Raw genomic sequence first — 6678 nt, 5'->3', positions numbered from 1 at the left:
CCTGAGTTCAATTACCAGCACTCACATAGCAGCTCACAGCTGTCTATATCTCCAGTTCCAGGGATCTGGCATCTTCACACAGACATACATGCAGGCAAATACCAATGCACATAAAAATAAATAAATCTTTAAAAAAGCAATGACTAATCTCAAATATTTAACATTGGTATGGATTTTTGTATATTGATACAAATTTAAGGTTATTTTTGTTATATGGTATATACGTTTCTACTCTTGTGTAAGTATACTCTTACATAAATATTTTTGTATAATGATACAAATGTAAGGTTATTTTTGTTATACTGTGTTATATGCTTCTATTTCTTGTTTAAGGTTTTATACATATACAGCTCATTTAAAAATGTAATGTAAAGTTCTAGTTCTTTTTTAAAAAAGGTTTATTTATTATGTATACAGTGTATACATAATATTATGTATACAGTGTTCTGCCTGCATGCCAGAAGAGGGCACCAAATCTCATTTCAGATGGTTGTGAGCCACCATATGGTTGCTGGGAATTGAACTCCAGACCTCTGGGAGAGCAGCCAGTGCTCTTACCCTCTGAGCCATCTCTCCAGCCCAAGTTCTAGTTCTTGAAAGCTATTTAGGATAATAAAGAAATACATGTTAATAGTCATCTATAACAATCAAACTTAGAGTCATGTTAGGTATATTTTCAAGGTCAATCAGAGACATTTTAGATAGATAGATGGTCTTTAAGCACTTCAGAGACCTACAGAATAAGGGATTTTAATGTTTTAATAACATAGGACTTTGTATGACAATGAGACACATTTGCTCCTGGTATCACCAATTTACTTCAGAAAAGATAATGGGCATTGAAAAAACTAAATATAGAGTTTGCTTTCAATATGGCAAAACTAGCTAGTTGGGTAAGAAACTGCTCTTGTCTTGACTGCTGACAGTATGCTGTACAAACTGGACAAGCAGGACACAAAGGACAAAGACTGTTGAACTTTGCCAAGAGAAGGCAGGACAGTCCTTTGAAATTCCTGCTTCATAGAAAAGTTTGTCAGATATTCTAGGCCTGTGGGCCAAAGATGGAGGCCCCAACTTTGCAGAGGAATCTTGGGGTGACTGTCCAGGCAGCCAGTTGACTCTGTTGTTTCTATAGTTTGGGAAGTAGCTTACACTGCACTTCCTGTTTACTCAAGTAATATTATATCCTTCTGGGGTCTTTGATGGAGTTGAAGACTAGATAGTTATAGTTATAGTTTTCCTTAGTTGTGATAGAAGATAAGTTAGATACAAAACTTTGAACTCATCAAGAGAGGATAGATAATGGAGTATTTTCTCTAAATTTACCAAATACAAATGGACTGGGCATTATAAATGTAATTCTTGATGATTATTCTTATTGTTTCATGTGTTAAAGTTAATACCTTTCCTTTCTATTTAGATAATACCTGATAATTGTTCTTAGTTTTACTACAATATAGCTTTACTATGTTAGAATTAAACTTTTCTTTTTATTTAGACAAAAAAGGGAAATGTTGCTGAATAATCTTTTTGCACACTGTGAAGATGTGTCACTCAGATTGGTTTAATAAAAACCTGAATGGCCAATAGCTAGGCAGCATTTTCAGGGCTGGGAAGAAGAAGTGCTGAGTCATCAGCTGGACACAAAGTAAGCAGGATGGGAAATACAAAGATGAGGTAATAAAGCCATGAGGCAGAAAGTAAATCCATGTAAATGGGTTAATTTAGGTTATAAGAGCTAGTTAGACACAAATCTAAGCTATCAGCCAAGCTTTCATAATTAATAATATGTCTGTGTCATGATTTGGGAGCTGTATGGATGGACAGAAAAATCTGCCTACACCTGGGTTCAATTCCTAGCACCCACACAGTGGCTCACAACTGTCTGTAACTCCAGCTCCAGGAGTTACTGGATCTTACTGGATCCAACATTGTCTTCTTGCCACCATAGGCACTGCACACACATGGTACACAGACATGCATGCAGCTCTATAAAAAGAGTCTGGCATGGTACATGTTTGTAATCTTAGCACTCAGGGGCTGAAACAGGAGAATCACATTTTAAGGCAGCCTAGGCTACACAACAAGACCCTGTCTCAAAGAGTCAAGAACTGGGACTGTAGTTTAATGGTGCAGTTCTTGCCTAGTATGTGCAAAGCCATATGCAGAACCCCAGCACTGAAAAAAATATTTAAAGGGAACTGTAAAGATCAAGAGGAAAAAGATGAAATGAAGCAAAAAAGTAATACTGGAAGTAGCCAATGGAAATGACCTATTGCCTTCAAAGAGCCAAACAATAAAATGAACACTGACTTCAGCAGAAGTACTGACCCGAAGACTGAAAACAAACCTTCTAAGTCCTGAAAATAAGCATCTTAGTTTTCTTTCTTTGCTGTGATAAACATGCTGACCAAAAAGCAACTTGGGTCGAAGGCAGGGGGAGGTTTTATTTGGCTTATGCCTCCCAATCACAGTTTATCATCGAAAGAAGTCAAGGCTGGAACTCAAGGCAGGAACTGCAGCAGAGGCAGTGGTGGAAAGCTCCTTATTGGCTTGATTCCCATGGCCACCTGCCCAGGGTACACTATCCACAGTGGGTTGGACTCAACCACATCAGTCACTAATCAAGAAAATGCCCCCACAGACTTCCCTACAGGCCAGTTTGATGAAGACATTTTCCCAGTTGAGGATCCCTCTTCCCAGAAGACCCTAGCTTGTATCACATTGCCAAAACTTTAGCTATCATATAAGCAACTAGTAACTTAAAATTCTAAATTTGGCACAAAAACAAATCCAGTTGGGTGCTATGATATATGCTTCAATTCTCAGACACTCAGGAAGTTGAGGATTGCTTGAACCTAAAAGTTTGAGACCAGCCTGGGCAACATAGTGAGAAACATATCTATATGTCATACACAGATACACAGATACTTTGAAAACCAAAGGTTGAATAGAAACATTTTAGATAAATTGTGAAAACAACTATTGCCACCCATTTTTTTTTTTTTTGGTTTTTCAAGACAGGGTTTCTCTGTGTAGCTTTGTGCCTTTCCTGGATCTTGCTCTGTAGACCAGGCTGGCCTCGAACTCACAAAGATCCACCTGCCTCTGCCTCCCGAGTGCTGGGATTAAAGGCGTGCGCCACCACTGCCCGGCAACCACCCATTTTTTAATTAGGGAAATGTTACATGTTATTCTTTAAGCAGAAAGATAATGATCCCTAGTCAGATGCAGAGGAACCAGAAAGAATGAAAAGTAGGGGTATAAAAGCTGTGTAAATCTAATTAATTGTGACTGCAGAAAGCCATGGTGGCAGGAGTGTTTTATGGGGGCATGAAGACAAATGTGTCTGGAGAGTTACACTGAATGGTAATAGCGGTGCAGGCACTAGAGGTCGGTGTCAGGGTTAGAATTCCACTGCCATAGTTCTGGAACATGCAGTCTTTATTGCATGATGTGAGGGTGGGTATTTGCAGGCATAATTGCATTAGGATCTTGAGATGTGAGATTATCCTGGATTATCCAGTGGGTCCCAGATGCAACGGTGTTCAGCAGAAGATGCGACACAGAAGAGGGGATTATGGTAACCTCAGAAGATTGTCCTAAAACTAAACCAAGACTCATAAGCCAGGTGTGGGGACTCAGCAGACATAAGAGTGACATCCTGAAAGAAAATAAGGTAAGATATTCTAGCAAGGCCTGGTATTGTGTGGCCTAATGACATGTATGTACTTTTGATTTTTATTTGAGTACCAGAGGGCAGATTTCCAGAGTTTTCCAGCCCAGCAGTGTATCATACATGTGAGGATAAGTCCATGTGTCATTTGAGGGCATTGTGTGCTAAGAGACTGCCTAGAGAGAGGCTAGGTGTAGGCCCATCTGGTACTGGGAACATTCTGGCTAGGAGATGGATGTCATCAGTTCTTCTCAACGCCATCACAGATTTTGGTCAGAGTGCTTCCAGCAATCCGCCAGCTTCCATTGCCATCCATTCCATGAATACAAAGGGTCCCACCAGGTAGTCTGAGATCTGAGGCAAAGGGGACAATCTTGGGTACCCTAGCCTTTGGCAAGGAATTGGACATGGGAAATTGTCTGCTTCTGGAGACAAACACACCAGAGGGCCCAGGTTTGGCTCCATCTTGTTTTAGAGAAGCCTGTTTGTGGGCAGCAGAAGATGGATAGGTTAAGGTCTACAAGGGCCTCTCTGTAGGAAAGCCTTGCAAGTGACTGGGCCTGTACCATTCTAGTGGTTCTTTCAAAAGGGTGAGGGGACAACTGTTGAAATCAGAAGGAGCCTGACTCAGGGCTTGTGGATGAGAGGAGAGGTGCCCAAAGCAGTCACAGTGGAGAGCCTCAAGGGCCCCAGTGAAGATGCCCATGGAAAAACAATTTATAAACAAGGAATATGTTCCTGGCAGAGCCCAAAGAAAATTACAAAGCACAGGACTTGTTGTCTGAAGGAGCGTGGCTTATATAAAATACTGTATCTACTCCTGGAGAGGAGGGGAGAAAGGCTCTTTCCCAAGAAGTTGTGATCACAAATGGGAATCCAAAGGGAAGTGCAAAGAGCTGAGTGTCTACCCAAGGCTGAGGCAGGCTGTTCTGAGCATTGTTAAAATGACACCAAAGGGAGCATGAACCAGTGTCTGGAAGAGGAATATGCATGAGCAGTGTGTGGGGTTCACTCTGCCATTTTTAATATGTGAGATTGGGATATGAAGCCTTGACAGAGGGAACGACAGCATCAGACCACAATAACCCACCAGAACACACTTTAATTTTTTCCAGGTTAAAAAAAAAACAGTCAAATTTGGGCAAATTTTCTCCCCAGGCTATTTATGTTTCTTATCTTTTCTTTCTACTCAACTCGGCTCACTTTTTGTCACCAAGCTGGGGGCTTTGGTCTTGCCTCTAGTTGAGCAGAGGAAGAAGAAGCAAGGAGCCTGCCTGCCTTGCCGGTTCTTCCCAGTGGGCTCTATCCTATGTCATCACCTTCCCTGCTCATTTTCTATTACATAAAATCTTGAGATTTTTTCCAAAAAGTTTAGCTTATTCTTTTAGATGGCTAACCTCCACTTTTTATATATCTTGCTTGTATTAACTATATTTTCTTACTTTCTGTGTTCTAGATGTGACATTTGGGGCTTTGATCCTAGATATACCCTAGGTTGGCTAATTCCATACAGCAAATGGAGTACCTTTGACATAAAGACTAAACATTTCAAAGCCCAGACTCACACCAAGTTCTTGCTCTAGAATGCCAGACCCTGCCATAAAGCCCCAGTAGGATGTGCAGGTCATCAATTCTATAGCCCCTACCTCACCCACTTATTCCTTGGGAAGCCAAACAAAAGCTTGGGCTGCATCCCCCTGCTTACTTCTGTTCCATTCAAAACTAGTGTCGCCAGAGCCTGCTTGGCATATCAGGCCTCTTCCCTAAGTAAGTGTAGGTTGTGTGTCTTTCCACACAACTGTCTGTATGGCTGCAGGCCACCTGACTAGAACCTGCCTGGATTTGAAAGTGAATGCTGGGCCAATGGCCAGAAGTTGAGGGGAGAAAGCCAAAAGTGTCATGTGCCTTAGCCTCTGGGAGAAGGCTAGTTTCTTAGCACCCTGGGCTGTTGAGGGCATAGACCATCCTAGATATAGTCTGCAAATGCAAAGAAGGACAAAGGACCCCTAGAAAAACTGTGGGTCCATAATGGTATCACTCACTAAGAAGCTAATAAAGCCCCTTCCAAGGTCCTAAAAGGCCCTGGTTGCATATTTACATATCTTTGTAAAACTCAATAAGGTGAACATAACTAATCCTGACCCACGGTCTATATTATTTCCAACTTTTCTCTGGTTGGTCTGCTGCTGGGGAAGTAGGCACTTTATGACATGACAAAGAGGAAATTAAGTTGTAGAGATATCAGTTGGAACTTTGCAGAGATAACATTCTTTCTAGTCATTTCTTTTCTTAACAGAGTGAGGGCCAGGCATTCTGTAACAGAAAATAACTTCCAGGAATGCTGTGGCTGGCTGCTTGGTTCAGGGTCTTATTGGTTCCACAGAAAATGCTGATAGATAAGGTGGTACAGGGTACTAACACTCAGAGTAACAGATGTGCTATCACAGGGCGCATCAGAGGGAATTCACATTGGTTACCTCAGACACAGTCAATTTCCAAACCTCCCATCTTGTAAATGAAAAACTAGTGTAAACAAGAATTTCTGGAAAGACTCTCTGTCTGCCAAGGCTGATGGACTGATTAAAACTGCAATGATGTGAAGAGGTTGGAATGTTGCAGGTCCAGAGGCTAATTACCTTATCTTGGGCTAGTTTTACCCCCATGAGCAGCCATTTCTTGCCCACCTCTGTATCCGAACTAACATCCTGTGACTGATTAATAAAAGTCTTTAAAAATCTATTGATTTAGCGGACCACTAGTTTCTACCAACTCAAAAGCTAAGAATGTCATCATATAACATCTGAAGTTTATAGAAAACCTCCCCCCACAGTTTTTAAACCACCTCGCTGATTTACCCACCAATATATTTTAAACTTCAGGATTTATGACTTACTTTGTTCCATAAAATTATACAACTTCACGAAATTGTTTTCGTGATGGAATATGGAATTTGGGGTAACTTAAATCTGTGTTTCTGGGCCATGGTCACTCAAAATGGCTCC

The sequence above is a fragment of the Peromyscus californicus genome, unplaced genomic scaffold (genome assembly GCF_007827085.1).
Source record: "Peromyscus californicus insignis strain IS unplaced genomic scaffold, ASM782708v3 Scaffold_13__1_contigs__length_99412109, whole genome shotgun sequence".
In the NCBI taxonomy this organism is placed as follows: Eukaryota; Metazoa; Chordata; class Mammalia; order Rodentia; family Cricetidae; genus Peromyscus; species Peromyscus californicus.
Note: the sequence above shows the minus strand (reverse complement) of the source record.